Below are 18,236 nucleotides of genomic sequence, written 5' to 3'. Positions count from 1 at the left end.
GGGCCAAAGCAATGCTCTGCCTTTGTTTACGTGTAGAAAAGGCACTCATGGAAAAATAGCGTATTCATCGACACGGTCGAGTGAGCGTGAAAATCTGAAATTGATGTAACGAGGCTGTATTTACAATACTTTTCACTAAAACAAATTTATACTCTGGTTAAGCGTAATAAATATCAATCACATATTCGCCAGAAACTTAGACACCAGCCACCACTTTCACTAAAGAGGTTTTTAGTGAAGACAACTTTATGGCACTTTATGACAAATGAACTTTGTGTCTTTATAAATGAAAGGACAGAAGAGGCGAGTAATGACTTCATGGGAGGAAAAGTGACTGAATAAGCAAACACACAAAGTCAGGTTTCCAGGCAACAGAAACATCTTGTTGGGCAGAGTTTGTGGAATTACATCAAATGAGACAGGTTGTTTTTATGAAGTGAGGATGAGGCTGATCCTCATCACACTTTATTCAAGCTGCACTGTGCCAAGGCAGACGGTTGTTTACCATCAGGATGGCATTAACTCAGCCTCTGGCAAGATCTCCCATCAACAGGCCATTAAATATCTGTTACAGTTTACATTTAGCAAACAAATGGAAATTTGTTTTATCCGCCAGTCGTTTTATTAATTATTTAAAGTCACGTGAAAACGAAAGTTTGTGCAATACTGTGAGAAAAACCTTTTGTTAGGAATTAAGAGAGTATGTAGCAGCTGCTACCCAAATGCACTTTCATCAGCAAGTCTGAGCACCTCTACAAAAGCAAAAGTTTTAGTGGTTGGTCTGGAGGATTCAGCTGTGGGTTACCACAAAGGCACACTTCCCAGGATCAGCATCCCAGAAAAATCACCCCCAGGTCAGACTGTGCAATGTTCAGAGAAACTGCAAAGAAAGCCAGGAGCTACATCTCAGACTCTACACTGAAGCTAAAACACACTCTTAAAAAAGTTTTGCTGTGAGAAAGCCTCTTAAAAAAGCAACATGGTAGGACAGCTAGCAAAGTTGGATCTGAAGAACCCACAAGACTTCTGGAACCACATGTTTAGGGATAACAAAACATTACAGCACATCAGCACAATCACCTCATCGCCTCATCAAGCATGGTGATGGAGGGGAGATGATTTGGGTTCGTTTTGCAACCACAGGACACGGGCACCTTGTAGTCATTGAGTCCACTGTGGACTCCTCCGTATATCAGAGTATTCTAGAGTCAAATATAAGGTCATCTGTCCAAAAAATAAACCAAACTGGGGTTACGTAACAGGACAAGGATCACAAGTAAAGCAAGCATCAAATCTATAACAGTGGTATAGAAAAGTCATACGGAAAACTATTATCTCAAGTTAATGCTGCTAAATTTGATTCTATAAGCTACTGAATCACAGGCTGTACTTGACTGTGACAACTTTCTTTTTCACATGACTGAAAAAACTGCACTTTTATTCTGTGATCATCATTGGTTTAATTTTGGTCTTTTATTGGTGACTCATCGTTTGTCTTTGGTCTGTGATGGAAAACAGATTGAAGCACTTTACTTAACTATATCCATTTCATATATAAGTATATATATGAAATGGATACCTTCACATCAGACAACTATAGTCACTGGATACATTTTAAATTGCATTTTTACACATAAGATAAATAAATCCCAAATGGTAAGCAGTCAAAGCATTTGACATTTGATACCAGAGGTATTAGTGTAGCAGTGGATACTACAGCAGCATAAATTCCTGCATTGTTTGTGGTTAATAGACTGTTTTAGCCCCCGTGGGATACATGCCAATCATCCAAATGGGGGGAGGCGGGTTGCATTCTTTCCTGATAATAAATATGTAGGTTCTTACTGGCAGCTCTACACCATTGTTATACAACCTTAGAACATCCTGAACTGACACACCATCAATTACAGGACTGAAGTCTCAGGAGATAGGGTTGTAAAGCCAGAAATATAGAGAGAACAACACTAAACTCCTTCCTCTACAGTCAAAATACGTGATCGCAACAAATTGGTCAGGTCAGATAGGTTTCAGTTTAAAGTCTTCAATTTAGATGCTGATTCATCTGCAAAATTTAAGTGTAAAATTTAAATTTACTAACAATTTGATGATCAGGCATCATCAGGACATGAAAATAATATTAATATGTATATATATTATTATAATTCCTACTGCACTTTATGTACATATAAAAAGGAAAACCTTGGTGTTATTTACTGAATATATTAACCATCTGAACATTTGGCTTTTAAAAAAATTGATTATTTATTATTATTATTATTACCAGTCTGCCCCCGTCCCTTTTTTATTGTTTTCTAATGCATCTCTAATTCCTCCTGTCTCCTGTGCTGCTGTAACAAGCGAATTTCCCCAGTGTTGGGTTAAATAAAGTTTATGTCTGGAAAATTCCACTAGTGGTGGAAAATAACCAGGTGAAGTAAAATGTAGCATTTGTATAGGAAGAGGTAAATGCAATTATTATCAAAGTGAAGCCCACACTGATGCATCAATTACAGATCAATAAAATAGTTTATATCGTTCTACACAATGCACAGATTTTCCTATTGTTTCCTTCTTCAGCCACACTCTAATTTACTCACTAAAGAATTGGTTAAATTTCAGAAGCAAGATAAGATAAAAAATAATCTAAGTGATGTGATTGGTTAATAATGGCACAGCATTAACATCCACACATCATTTTGAATCCTTGACCTGTGATGGAATATAAAGATATATACTATGGGCTTTAAACCTGGTGCTATATTCAGTAAATGATGAATGAAGGCATCAGTTATTTTAATCTAATCCCAAAACACAAAACCATCTTTTGTGAGAAACCCCTAAATCATTCTATCAGGAATTATTGGTTTTCATCAGAGATGTAGTTTTTGTGCTCTCTGATGATGCTGAGCTTTCTCCAAAGTCAAATGTATCTTCTAAAGGTTTTAAAATCTTGATTTTCTTGAGTTTCAACCACTTTTCCCCCCAGAAGGAAGTAGAGTGGGCTCTCTCTCCCTCTGTGTGATGCCGGGCCCCTAATGACAGAAGCAGAAGCTGCTCTGCATATTTTCACTGGTAGAGTCATTAAAGGGACCAGTAGCCACCCCCTCCCCCCAGTACTCTCTGCTTAACCTCTGTTTCCTTGCTGTCCTGTCTGCTTTCGTAACGTACAGTCTGTCTACAAGACATACAAGTCTCTTCTGTTTCAGTACACTAAATTACTCACCGCTCTGCGGATTAAAGGAAAGTCCTGAAACAATACTCACATGCCTGTTTGCCCTTGGAATACAGTTATTCACACAGAATGCACAGATCTTGCTTTACGAAAGTTAAACAACACTTTGCATGGTGATTGTGGAGTTTGTCTCTCATCTCTTGCAGAGCAGCTGCAAACAGAATTCGGACAGAAGGTGCAACTACAGCACACGGTAGGGTTACAGGATACATGAAGACTATATTGTAAGATAAGAATGGGAGGAAATATGGTGGAAAACTGACTTGTTTAGATTATCGCATAATCTGGCAATTATCTCTAAATTAAAATGATATAATTTACAGTGTGTGTGCCATCAAACACATTCTTTGGCTCAAAAAACAGTCCAAATGTGAGAGATAAACTGTGGCAGCTAAAGAAACTGACGTGAGCAAGCGACAGAAATGATGTGTGATTTTATTGCTGTTTATAGAAATACAATCATATTACATCATCACAGAAGACTTTGTGTTTTCTTAAGCCATAATGACACGTGAACTCTAGTTTTATTGTTTCAAGCTGCAGCTTCTTTATCTGTAAGACACAACAGATGCATTAATACATCTGGAAATACTGCTGCCTGAGCAGAATGTGCAGCTTCCATGCATTTACCTATTAACTGCATTATTCTCACACTGGTTCAACTGGACAACACACAGATATTCTACTAGTGATCTTGGAAGTTAAAGACCGTTTTATGTCCGCATTTGTTTTCTCACACGTACCTCTGTGACAACAGCTCTGGTGTGTCATCTTCCTTTAATGATTGTGTCAAACTTACAACATCTGCACTAAAACGGTGTGGCCTGGATCACAGTAAGTCGTAAGTTGCAGAATGTAGCCTACCACACACAATATGTTTAGTTGTAATGTATTACTGTTGGATTGGCCCACATAACTCACGGTCAGGAAAGCAATAAAATAAAATTGGCTGTGTTAGTCTCAGCAGTGGAAATGTTATTGAAAATGTGCCGTGAAAGAGGTGCTTATTTAAGTATGAGTAAATAAACCACAAAGGAAGTCAGCAGCACGAACAGACTGAAGGCTGGCAGACCTCTCCTTCACATCTTATGATTACATTAATTCAGGCTGTTTTATCGAAGAAGGATTGTTTTTTTCTCCTTGAAGCAAGAAAAATAGAAACTATCATCAGAGATCAATTAAACAGTTTTTTTGCAAATTTTTTAAAACGTTGTGACTAAAGGTAAAATGCTGTTTTACAGCACTGAACACTGAAAACCTATTGATTATCATGGATCACAGTGTGTGTAATGAGTTACTGAGAAAATAAGGACATGTAAGAATATTTAGTTAATATTTTTATACTTATTGTATTATATTATAAGGCTGTAACTACTGATTGTTGTTAATAGCAAGATGTATATTCATCCATCCATTCTTTTCTGCTTATCCAATTCAGGGGAGTCAGGAGCTGGACACTATCCGAGGTGTGATCGGGTGAGAGGCAGGACACACCCTGCATGAGTCACCTGCCTATTTCAGGGCTAACACAGAGAGACAGACAACCACTCACATTCACACCTATGGCAAATTAGAACCACCAATTAACCTATCGTTCTCTTTGGATTGTGGGTGAAAGCCAAAGCACCACGAGAGAACCCACACAGGCACAGGGAAAACATGTTACTCCACACAGAAGGGCCCCAGCTGGGAGTGGATTTGGACCCAGGACCTTTTTGCTGTTCTCACCACTGCACCACCACACTGGCCCTGACTCACCACAGTAGGTAGCTCTGTATGTTTGATCTGGCAGTTTTCATGCCAGATGCCTTTCATAACCTTTCATGATGGAAACCCAAAGGGATTTGTGTCTCTTTCTGTGATTGAACCGGGAAGCTTTCATGCTGTTCTGTAAATGTGTTAACAAGTTAATTAGACCACCTGTCATAAAAACAAGAAAACACAAATATTTAGAAATCTGGGAAACACTTGTTTCAAACTGGGTCCACATTGTTATACCCGGATCTGGTTCCAACATGTGGATTCACACTGAGAAGTCAGAAATGAATCAAGCATCACATCCAGTCACTGAAACGAATTCTTCTATTCATGAATGCCGTTAAATAGCAATAATTTCTGCCTTTTCCTGCAAAACGGTACATTTGAAAATTTATGGATAACAACAATAGTTATATTTTAGCATAAAAAATACAATTTCAAACAAAAAAAAAGACGTATGTCTGAACCCTATAAATTTATGGCAACTGAGACATAAACCTCACATTAGGTAGCGGTTTGTTAAGTACGGTACATTTAATTGTTAGTTTAGCAAGGTGATCTTTAAACGGCATATCTGAAGGAAGAGAGGGTCATAAGTAAAAACTACAAACTAGCATGCTAACTTATAATCAGCCTGAGGGGTAATGAGTTAGCTTCCTATTTTCTTCAGTTCCTGTTTTCAACAACAAGCTGCAGCTACATTTAAAGCCAGAAATAAACATATAAGGGCCACATGGTGCTCTCTGGTGTTCTGGGACATAAAATGCAACACTGAGGTCATTGAGCATTCAGGTCACCAGGCCAGTTACCAGATAATTTATAAGCATTATGCAGCTTTAATTTACACGCAAAATGATGACATGTTACAATAAATCATACAGCAATGTTCATCATTTCAAAAAAAACAAAGTTATCCAAGAAAAATATATCTAATCGATATATCTAATAAATATGTCAGACAAGTTGGAAGGTGCTACTATTAGAAACCTGATACTGTGCATGTTTATGAAATCTGCTTCATGCTACTCTTTACCCTCACTAATGACACACTTACATCAGTGTTTTAAATGGAGAAAGCATGTTTATGTTACAAACAACTAACTTGGCATTTGTACAAGAATGTAAACACTGTTTGTCTAACATATCGCCGATGTTCTTAGCTTAATGACACCCAGTCACTGAAGTGGAGAGCGAACATCTGCGAGATGTTAGGACCAATCCATTACTGCACATGACCAAAGCGCAAACGCATTTCCTCTTAAATGACTGTAAAGACATTTTAACCTGGAAACAAGCAAAGGGAGAGGACATATGGTTTTCTCCCTGCCACGTTATAGAGAACACAAGTAAATGTTCAAGCATCGACTTCATGTTTTCTGGCTCTAGCTCACTTAAAGCATGAAGACATGCAGAAATAAGGGGTAGATTAGAAACATGTGGCCACTGACTTGGAAGACAGATGATATGTGCTCAACAAGGTCATCCATTTACCTCTTCAACCAGAGTTTGGAGACCCCTGGGGATCCTCAGTGCTAAAGGTCTGAGGAGATGGGGATATCTGGCTTAGCAGGAGAAAACAAAATAAAACAAAACTACACTTTTTTTTGTCTTCATCTTATTGTAGTTCTTGTTGTATTTAATAGCATCTTAGTTTTTTTTTTTTTTTTTTTTAATCTCCAAACCAATGCTACTCTTTTCAAAAACTATCTAGACTGAAAATTACACATTGTTGTAATTTCTGTCTTAGCGCTCTGGTCTGGTTTGGTAATAGACATTTAAAATCAAAAGCAGGACTCACCAACATCGTAGGCCATAAATAAAAAATAATACTGGAAGAAAAGTGTAAATGTCGTGGCTTTTTATTGGAACAACGGTGTGATGCAGTCTGACATTGCAGTATAGATAAAATACTAGTAGATATTGAAAGAGTCTGCCACAGAATTTGGTCAGTAAAATAAACAGGAAGGTGAGTCAGTCTTTGGGAAAGATTATGAGATGGAAGAAGATGTTAGGAGAATCTTTAACATTTGAGAAACTGAATCCTGGTCAGTCCAACATGACACCGCTGGCTTCAGAAGCCTCTAAGATGCCACATATCCACGCAGACATTTGTTCAGCTCTTCCACGTTTTATGTTGCTCTTCTTGAAGTGTTCATATTGTATTTTATTACTTGGAGTATCCTACAAAGAGTGCTGCTGCAGATGTTTGACACACTATATGGACAAAAATATTGGGTTACACTTCTTAGCCTATGAATTTAGGTGTTTTCAGTCTTATGGCCTCAGCTGTATAAAGTAATGTGACCGGCCTTGTAGTCTGACTTGATAAAGATTTGTGAAAGAATGTCTCGTTTTAAATAGCTGACTGAACTGAACTAAACTGAATTCCTTCCCTTCTAGATAGTCTATGATCAAGTGTTATTATTGCAAAGCTGAAGCATTGAGGAACACAAAGTAACAGAGGTGTAAAAGTCACCGACACTCAATGATTGCAGAGCTCTAAACCTCCACTGGCATTAACATCAGCTCAGAGCTTCATGGCATAGGTCTCTATAGACAGGCATCTCCTGTAGATGTAATGTGTCAGTGACCCAGTACTTTTGGCCAGGTGGTGTATTTATACAACTTATTATCAATAGAAGAGGATTATAAACTTTGCTCCTGTCCATGAAGAAAGACATTTATATGAAGGTTCCTCATTTATTCGTGCTTTTTTTTCTCCCAACAAGAGTGAAAGACAGGAAACTCACACAGCTGTGTGAATCACATAAGATCACGAGTTTTCAGGAGGTTAAAGTAATTCAAAATCTGGCTTCATTCAATTTCACAGAAAAAAGGAAATGGTACAAAACCAGACCACACTTGGACAAGAGGCTATTCCCCAGTCACATGACTCACTTTTAGGATCCCATCCAGGCAAAAAAAGAAAGAAGAAGAGGTAGAAGATGGTCCCTGTGAAACCTGACTCACAATGTGAAAACTTTAAACATAACTACACTTTGGATCTTTATTTTCTAACCAGTTTTCTTTGTGAATTGCTGTCTATCATCACGGATACATCTTTTTGATACACTTGGGTATAGTCTGTCTGTAAGACGTGAAGAGACAGGAAATGCAGTTTTTTCTTCCCACTGTCACTAAAGTGCTTGCTCACAGGGTTTTTTTTTCCATTGTGGGGTTTTCTTTGTATCATTGTAGAATCTTGACTTTATAACATAACAAACACACCGTTATGTAACTGTTGTTGTGATTTGGGGCTATAAAAAATGAATTGAATTGAATTATGTGTCAGTTAAGATTTAATTCTAACACTGACAATGAAACTTATCATTAGCTCATGAAAAGGCAAATTTAGCCCTTTAAACTTTACTTAAAAAACTTTGTTCTTTTACAATCACTTTCTGATATGTAAAAAGCACAAAATCATGACAAGCGGTTGTTTTGGGTTAATCTAAATTCCCTCAGGGATTTTAAGACAAGTTTCCCCAAACAAACAACAGCTTAAGAGTGCAGGAGTCACAGTTTATCATCTTGCAAACAATAACTGTACTGGACAGGACTTTAGTGTTGCATGATGTGGAAAACTGTTGCAGGGAGAAAAAAAAAAGTTTGTTCACCTTCCGGCCAAGAACAACAGAAGATGGGGAAAAACTTTCCTGGTCATGGTACTTCATTCAGAGCTAAAATTCAGTGGTGCCTCATTTTATGTCCATGTACCAACACTACTCAAACAGCAAAAATGTCTTGGAAGTCGAAACACCATAAGCACAAATAAGGACCATGTATTTGAACTACATGGTTCAAATTTGGTGTGACAACCTTTATAAAAACGGTCAACTCACACATACATTTAGCTCTGGAGCAGGTTGGTGGACCACTTCATTAATCACTGCCAATGACTGCCAACCTCTGAATCTGTTTCTCTTGGAGTCAAATATGAGAAAAGTTCTCAGAATCAGCTGGTGCTCTTTTTGTACAATAAACACATCTAACATATCTAAAGAATCCATGCATAATTTTATTATTGGGAAAACTGTTTTAGTTACATTTAATGACTGTATAAAAGTAATTTGGCTGTAAAAGTAATTTGATGCTTTTTAAATTGCTATATATATTTTTTCCCCACAGTAAAGGAAACCTTCACCTATACCACGTGGTGATAGTGTCACACAGGCTGGACTCAAACTTCAGACACAGACGGGGGTTTAGTGACTTTCCCAAAAAGGAGAATGTTTATATAAAATACACATAACTTGAAACTATGAGATGTAGCTGTACGTGATACAAGTGGTGATAAATAAGGCACAGCGCAGGAAAGGGATCAGGATACGAGGTGCTGGGGTCAGAAGCTTTGAGAGCAGGTCGGAGGAAGCGTGGGGGAGAAGACTGCCGACGGGTTTCCGGTGAATAATCGTTTGGCTGTGATCCAGAGAGTCCAGAGTTCCAAACCAGAGATGATGGCAGGAGGGAAGGCAGGTGCAGCAGGTAATCTGAGTGGTGTAGTGACCAGCGATGAAAAAGGTAGGCGAGAAACTGCACAAGGTGAGTGAATGGCCCTAGAGGTATAGGGTCAGCAGAAGATAGCATCCTACCCGTTGTTTCTGGAGTTGGACACCCCTGAGCTAGAAGCATACTCTAACGGGCAAAATTAAGGGGCAAACCGTCCTACCTATTTAAATTTATGCTGGAATTATTGTGCGACAGCAGAAAGGTGCATAAACTACAGAACACCGGTCTTAAATAAAGCCAGCTGAACAGTCAACAGGTGTGGAGAACAGGCTATGAGGCGTGGAGTGGAGTTCCAGGAGTGGAACCGTGACAAAATACAACACGTGGCATAAAACATTTTTTAAATTTAAAACTTAAAGACAACAAATTTTCTCTAAATTATTATCAGAAAAGAGATAAAACATCCAGGGTATAAATGATTGTTACTTTCATTTTATGTCATCAACATTAGACTTAATGATGCACAACGTTGGTCATAGAAAAAATAATTTTAACAAAGGGGGATTTGAGCTTTAGATTGTGACACTTGAGTTGGTTTTAACACACTTTAAGTATGTGTTGTCAGCCCTGAAAATGTCCTGTTATGAGTGGTGAAAAATGTTGTAAAAATAACATAACATTATGCACTTCAAGAGGCTGCGACGCACAGTTTTCATAGTATGATGGTAAAATGTTACTTTTTTTATGAAATGTACCAAAGTAATTGTAGAAAAATCACAACTGATATTAAGGTTCAGGTGGCTGGATTTACTGATTTATTTCATAAACTGACTGGAAGGTTAACCGACAAGCAAGCAGTGTTGAAAATTACTCACTTATCAAACAGCTGATGATAAAGGGAAGAGCCAACAATTGTAGCTTTAGTTCATTCTGTAAATACTGGAACTCACTGAAGGGTGATGAGAAGTAATAATATATTAAAAGTAAATTAGTATATGCAAATGTGAAGGTAAATGTTAATCATTGTGGAAGATCATTATTATATAGCCACGAAATTAAAACTTGTTTGCAAGAAAATAAGCTGCCAGTGCCACACAGAGCTCTCAGTGACATCAGTGGGAAAAAGTCTGTCCAGTCGCCTTCTGGTGCTGATGTTTTTTCTAAAACGTATGACATCACCGTCTAGGAGCTCCTTCAGTTCCTTCCTTCATCTGACTTATCAAACCAGCCACAGTCACAGCGGAAAACTGATATCTACCGTTAGGCTGTGTTTAATATTCACGCTCACAATACAAACAGGAGCTCAGTCTCGGGTGCTGGAGTTCTCAAACCTAAGCTTGGGATGTTCAGTCCTGGCAATGTTTAAGTCAAGCGCTTGGCTTTCATCTGTGGAAGTCAGGGCATATTTTGTTCTGATAAAACAGCTATGTCACATGATTATTTGGCTCATGATTACTGTGTGAAACCGGCCTTGAATTAAGGTACTTTGGAAAATTGTAGGCTATAATATTGGCACGCTGGTCTGCGTGACTATACATGAAGGATTATCCAAGTGTTCCATACTGTGGTCCTGATGATCAAGCTAAAACATCAGGCTGTAGAGATACAGTCTATTGTTATGTCTTCTTTGAATCAACATCTGTTTCTAATCTTAGCTACTTAATCGGGAGTGTGTGTGTTTATTCAGACAGGAACTGTTCTAACAAAGTGTGACATGAATAAAGTTTATATGCCATGTCTTTGAGTTTAGGGAAGAAATATGTAAACATTTGCCAGATGTTCATAAAGCCCACAAGTGCTTAAACCTAAACTTGATAGTGTAATTATTCTGTCATCTGCAGGTGTTTGACATCTAATGCAATGAGCTGTAGTAATTTTCATCACTCACCTCCCTCCCTCCCTCCTAGGATCTCATCATTGACCCAAAACTCAAACACATGATTTTAATTTTTTTAGTCTTTTCAACTCCACTTATTCATTTATTCATACAAATACAATTTCTAAGTGTTCATTCATTCCTTAAGGTATGAAATACAACTTCGTTCTCAGTCAGCTATGTTTACTTTAAATTGAAACGATTCAAAATTGAAATCGATTCAAATTATAGTGTTTTTAATTTTTAAAGCAATCTTCAGTCAAAGTCCCTAATGTTTAGATGGCTGTCAGACAGCAGTGAGGGTTGATGTTCATGTGAAATACACTTACAGTAGAGACTCATCCATCCATGTCTTCTTGTTTATAATTTGAACTTTCATAAGTCATAAAGTTAAAGACATGTTTGTCTGGAGCCAAACAGAGCAAAAATAAATAAAAAATAAATAAAGTTTCCCTTTAGAGCCATTTATAATCTGCAAACAGGAAACCTTCATGCTGGGAAAGACATCAAGCCTAAACTGCTCCAAGACAGATGTGATTGTGTTCCCATCACTGCAGAGGGCATTTCATTTACTTACATTCATGTTGCAGCGACTTACCCTATGTAAACCTAAATTTAAATCAGCCTCTCTTAAATTAAACCCTTTACCTGACATCAACAACCTCAGACGGTATGTCTTGGTCCACTAACAAAACGAATTAGCCAAGGTCACCATTCGTGCTTGTCTTCAGGAAGCTTCTTTTCCTTGGAAAGCCAGATCTTTCCTGGTTTTCTCTTTTCCCCACAATTTTTGTCCAAATATAATCTGGATGCCATACTGTCTGAAGGTTTTCTTCAAGGTCATATATCACAGTGCTGCTCTCTAGTGTTGGTTTTTATCACCGCCTGCCAAAAACCTCTGAGAAGAAATCAAGAACTAATGAGACATTATTGATGCTCATTTACTCTGTGATAACAAGAGAGTGAACACTGGTGTTGACCTCTCTTCACCGAGGAATTTAGCAACCTGAAAGGTGGGATTTATTGCTTTTGAAATTAGAGAGCATAATCAATTTGTACACTCATGTATTCAACTGCTCAATCAGCCAATCACATGGCAGCAACTCCAAGCATTTAGGCATGCAGACTTTAGTCAAGACAACCTGCTTAGGTTCAAGCTGAACATCAGAAAAAAGGCGATTTAAGTGACTGAACCCAGCATGGTTGTTAGTCCCAGAAAGGCATCCCTGTGTCTCAGAAGCTGCTGATCTACTGGGATTTTCCCACACAGCCTGTAGGCCTTACAGAGAATAGTCTGAAAAAGAGAAAATAACCAGTGAGTGGCAGTTTTCTGTTGATGTCAGAGGTCAGAGAAGAATTGCTAGATTGTTAGAATCGAAGTAAGCAGAAGAGCATCTCTGAACACACAGCACGTCAACCCTTAAAGCATATAGGTTACAGCATGGATCCAATCTGCCTTGCATCACCAGCTGAGGCTGTTTTAGTTGAGGATATATTTGTGGCTCAGTTTTTGAATCTTGACACGAATTAAGCATTGTGAATGCCACAGCCCATCTGAGTATTGTTGACTATGCTCATCCGTTTATCCATGTTCTGCTTCAAGCAGGCTAACAGACCACGTCACAAAGCTCAAATCACCAAACTGGTTTCTTGGTCATGACAGTGAGTTCACTGTTCTCAAATAACCTCCGTAGTCACTAAATCTCAATCCTATACAGCGTGTTTGGGGTGTTGTTGTTGGGATGGGAGAGTCACATCATAGATGTTCAACCAATGAATCTGCAGCATCCATGTGATGCTATCATAATTTTACCGTGTTAAATCTGTGCCATGAAGAATGAATGTACTGTTAGTTCCAAAGGTAAAAGTGCATCCAACCCAGTGCTAGCAAGGCATCCCAAAAGAAGTAGCCTGTGAGTATAACTTAGCATGTGAGGAGCTCAGTCTATTGATTTTTGTTTGATTGTTTGTTTTTGTAATACATTAAAGTTGTTTAACTAAATAAGTCTATAATTATGGATTTCTAAATTATCAGTTTGGCTACAGCATCTGTGAGGTTGATTTACTTTAAGTTTGCATAAAAATTAAAAGGGTAAATAGGTAAATTAGGTGGTAAATATATCTTTAACTTGTGGTAAATGTGATGAAAATGGTAAGAAGGAAGGAATCCTGATCTAAATATTGTTTCGACCAAGGTCATTCAGAACTGTCAGTGTACACGCTTTCTTCTCCCAGCAGGTGCCACTATTTGGCAGCTGATTTTCACCAGAAGACTCGCACTATCACAGCAATACTACAGGATATGACATATGACAAATTCAGCATGAGATCCATCACTCCGAGAAAATTCACTCCCAGCAGACCCCGAATATGGAGCTGTGGTGAAAACAAAAGGTTGTGGTGAGTGAATGCACACGGCCAGCCAGCTGTTCTGTTATGATTCACATTAAACATGATGGCTTTTAAAGGTTAGCGCAGATGGCTTTAAAGGTCAAAACTGGCATAACCTATCAGTAAGAATGTTTTCTGAGAAAGAAGTAGGCGCTTCTTTAAAATTTCAACAAGACGGTGTTTCTCTGTGAGCTCGTGGAATCAATCTTCCTTTTCTAAAATGGGCTTTAAGCTCTGGAAAATGAGAAACAACCCAGAGCAGCCACAGCTTTTAGTCTAAACACATCTAGATTATGTGTGTGTTCAGGTGAGTAGGAACGTGACAGCGTGTTCTTCTGTGTGTGTGTTTCCCCAGGTGTGAAGTTGCCACCCAATCCTGAGTAATGGATGTAATTAACTGGGCATGGTAGCATTGAGCCTTTACATAGCATAAGTAATAGTCATGCTCGAGAAAATCACTGGGTAATGGGCAATTCCCCTCCCAGCTGGGAAGCTAAATCTCTGATCTCCTTTTTCTAAATTACCCAATTAAAGCTTATGCAGCAGATTTGTTTTTCTTTATAATCTTCTGTTTTAGCTGGTTGGCATGAAGTTACAGGATTTATTTTTTAACACCACAGAATCAAGAAAACAGCAGCAAAATTGTGCAGAACACAAGCCAACATGTTATGTGGGTTCAGTAAAGGTTTTCTTACATCTGTTCAGACAAGAAAGCAATGCAATATAGATTAAAAGGTTGTCTGTACACTAAGAAGTGAGAATTTATGTCAGACAGGTGGGGGTTAAAATTTGGTAAACACAACCTCAGATGAACTGCAGAAATGCAGAAACAGTGAATGAAAAACTAAGTGAAGGTTTTCTGCTTCCATAAGAATTATTGCACTTCATTTGTTGATCACCAATAAGTTTTGTGCGTTTGCTCATCTGGAAGATTCTCAATGCCACGGAGGAAAAACATCAGCAATGATCTTACAGAAGAAATTGTTGCTGCCTTTTGATCTGGGAAGGGTTAAACAAACATTTCCAAACAATGTGAAATCCATCACTCTGCAGTGAGACAGATTCATTGGAAATAATTATTCATTATTGAAAAACATTCAAGGAGTGCAAGGAGTGTACATCCTAACAAATTCACCCCAAGGTCGGACCATGCAAACTGCAAAAAAGAGCTACAGCTCAGACTCTACAGGTCTGTGCTTTGGAAAGACGACACCAAAGTGGAGATTTTCAGCCAAAACGTTTGGTGACTATCAGCACAAACACCTCATACCAACTGTCAAACATGGTGGTTGGGATGATTTGGGTTTGTTATAGCAAATCTATGACAGAATGACTGAAAAAAGACAAGAAAAGAATGAAGGTCCAGAACTCAACCTGACTGAAATGCTGTGGTGGGGACTTGCATAAACTACCTGCAAATGAACTGAAGCAGTCTTGTAAAGTAGCGTAGGCCAAAATGAAATAATGTTCCTAATTTTTCCATACGCTGCTTCTGCATTTTGGGTCAGTTTCTGTTAAATAAATAACAACAGTGTGTAATATCTCATTGTAATTCATCTCAGGTTGGATTTACCTAAATTTAGAACTTGTTAAAAACTAGATCTTGATATGCAAAACCTCAGAATTCACAAAGGGTGTACTTTTGTTTTACCATGACTCATGTAGCATAGACGAATATCATTCACTGAAGTATTTTACAGCCTAAGCTAGTTTGCCTAGACAAAATATAAAATGCCATCTTCAAACATTATATATACATTAGATCAAAAAAAAAAAGGTGGAGATAGACAAAAAGACAAACAGATACTTTACTGATCAGAGGTTTTTCACTGAACACAGCTGACTGTTGTAGAGGCATTTGATAATTTTCTATATATTTATAACTACCTGCACCCTGTTTCACAGAGTCTTCATGTTGCCTTTGATATACTGCTGTGATAAAAACACTGATCAAAGCTGCTTTAATATCAGACACAGTGTTGCTAAGCTGCTAACAGACTGTCACTGCTGTGGAAGCTGCAGATAAAAGATGACATGTGGCAGCAGTCAACACCGGTAGAGACTGAAGACAGGAAGGAGCTTAGCAGGGAAATCCGTTTAAAGGCTGTAGAAAAATATGAGTACTACAGATCCATTTACTAAGGCTCACATAGCTTTAGCTGTTAATGTCTTACCATGATCAGCTCATATACTCACAGTAGTGGTAGAATGGGGAGTACTGCAATACTCACATGGTAAAGCTTGACTTTAAAGGTGATGTCAGAGCACGAGGCTGTCAGAGGAACTGAGGACCCATATGTTGTTGAGAACTTGTTACAGGTGTTGAACTGAAGTGTGGTGCTTGTCTGTCAGTGATAATAGATGAGCTGGGACTCACAGGTTGGTCTGCGGCAGGGGCAAGGTGGTTACACAGATGGGTACACTGGCGGAGCTGTGAGAAAGGGAGCAGGTGGCAGACAGCAGCTCTCGGCCAGTCGATAAGGGACTGTTATGATGAAGCTCCGTGTGTTAGTTTGATGATTCGAGCAACGGCGAGATTTGGGTGGTAACCACAGTGCAGACAAATCAGCTAATGAAGGAGCTGCGGGTGGTAACCGGTATAATTAGCCCTTAATTGTCGCACATCCAGACATGTTTGATCATTTGGGTTTGTTTCATTTTTTTAAGGCAACAAATTACACTTGGCTCCACTTTCCATTGATTCTACAGAAATTAATAGAATAGAATAGAATAATCCTTAATTGTCCCACAAGGGGAAATTTACTTGTAACAGCAGCCAGAAAGACACATATACAAACAAACAGTACACAGGACACAGAACAGAAAATACACAATTTTTCTTACATATTTACATATGGACAATGGTTACTATAAACAGAGTACTGTACAGTTATTAAATTAAATAAAAATAACTACAGATAAGAGGCAAACCAGGTTGTAGTGCGAATCGGTTGATTAAATTATTGCAGTTACAGCGCAGATGTAAACATCTGTTTGTTGGGAGCAGTTTTGATTGTACAGTCTGACAGCTGCAGGGAGGAAGGACCTGCGGAAACGCTCCTTCATGCAGCTTGGGGCGATCGTGGCTCAAGAGTTGGGCGTTCGCCTTGTAATCGGATAGTTGCAGGTTCGAGCCCCGGCTTGGACAGTCTCAGTCGTTGTGTCCTTGGGCAAGACACTTCACCTGTTGCCTACTGGTGGTGGTCAGAGGGCCCGGTGGTGCCAGTGTCCGGCAGCCTCGCCTCTGTCAGTGCGCCCCAGGGTGGCTGTGGCTACAATGTAGCTGCCATCACCAGTGTGTGAATGGGTGGATGACTGGATATGTAAAGCGCTTTGGGGTCCTTAGGGACTAGTAAAGCGCTATATAAATACAGGCCTTTTACCATTTATCTAGGATGCAGCAGTCTGTCACTGAAGGAGCTCTGCAGTTCAGCAACATTTACATGCATGGGGTGGGAGACTCTGTCCATCAGAGATGTTATTTTGGCCAGAGTCCTAATCCCGTAAGGCATAAACACCATGCCTCTGAATGCTCTTTAACAACATATTGATGCCACATTTTAAACATTTAAAATTAAATGCCTATTGATTTTAAGTGCCATAGGTGGAACGGATGTTGCTTTTGAGCTAATGTTCTAGTGTTTGCAACAGTTTATACAGCTATGCAGTAATGGCTGAGGGTTGTCACAGTACTAGAATTGCAAGCTTGATGCTAATACCCAGGAAAATACTCATTTTCATTTTCAATGCCACAGGGGGGAAAAAATGATCCGAAATTAAGAGGAATTATTTGTTTCATTAAAAAAATAAAGATTGGAACAATACAAATAATAACAACAGTGCCAATGCAATTAAATTTAATTTGTCTTATGCCATGTGGAGAAAAAACAAACCTACTTTAGAATAATGGTAAGGTGTATATAAGCTACATTTTTTAATTTTCCCTTTTTAAGTTATCTGAGGTTTGGCTGTTCTGGTAATTTTCATTTATAATCAAATAAAGTTATTAAGGTAGGCTGCAATGTTTTCTGTCCAGACACAAGTAATTGTCCTAGCCTGTTAATTTAACACTGTCTATTAACTGTACAGACAGGCAGGACTGGTGCAGTTTGCTGTGTAGCTCCAGCATTGTTAGTTTTATTTTTAGCCATAGCCCCTACACTAATGATGCTAGTTTGGCTATGGAATACCAGTTAAATGGCTCGTTAGCGTGTGTGTAGCTCTGGTTATCATTAACAACACTCCAGGAGCTTTACTAAACTCTTGAAATGCCTCAAAGTGTTGCTCAGGTTTGTGAACATCAGCTTCTGTATGACGTCAAATCTCGCAAACGAGTATCTAATCCAATAGTGATTTTAGTGTTTTAGTGTTAATTATAATCCGAGTACTGATTTTTTGACAACCATAGCATTGGCTGCAGTTCTTTTTTTTTTTTTTTGTTTCAACTTGATTACATTTATTCAGAGTATTTACTGTCAATGATTAGTATCGTTTAAATATTTTGTGTAAAAATAGAGCAAACTGTAGCTA

This window comes from Pundamilia nyererei, unplaced genomic scaffold (assembly GCF_000239375.1).
Source record: "Pundamilia nyererei isolate P.nyererei 1_Seehausen unplaced genomic scaffold, PunNye1.0 scaffold00011, whole genome shotgun sequence".
In the NCBI taxonomy this organism is placed as follows: Eukaryota; Metazoa; Chordata; class Actinopteri; order Cichliformes; family Cichlidae; genus Pundamilia; species Pundamilia nyererei.
The sequence above is the reverse complement of the archived record's forward strand: the minus strand, read 5'-3'. Positions refer to the sequence as shown.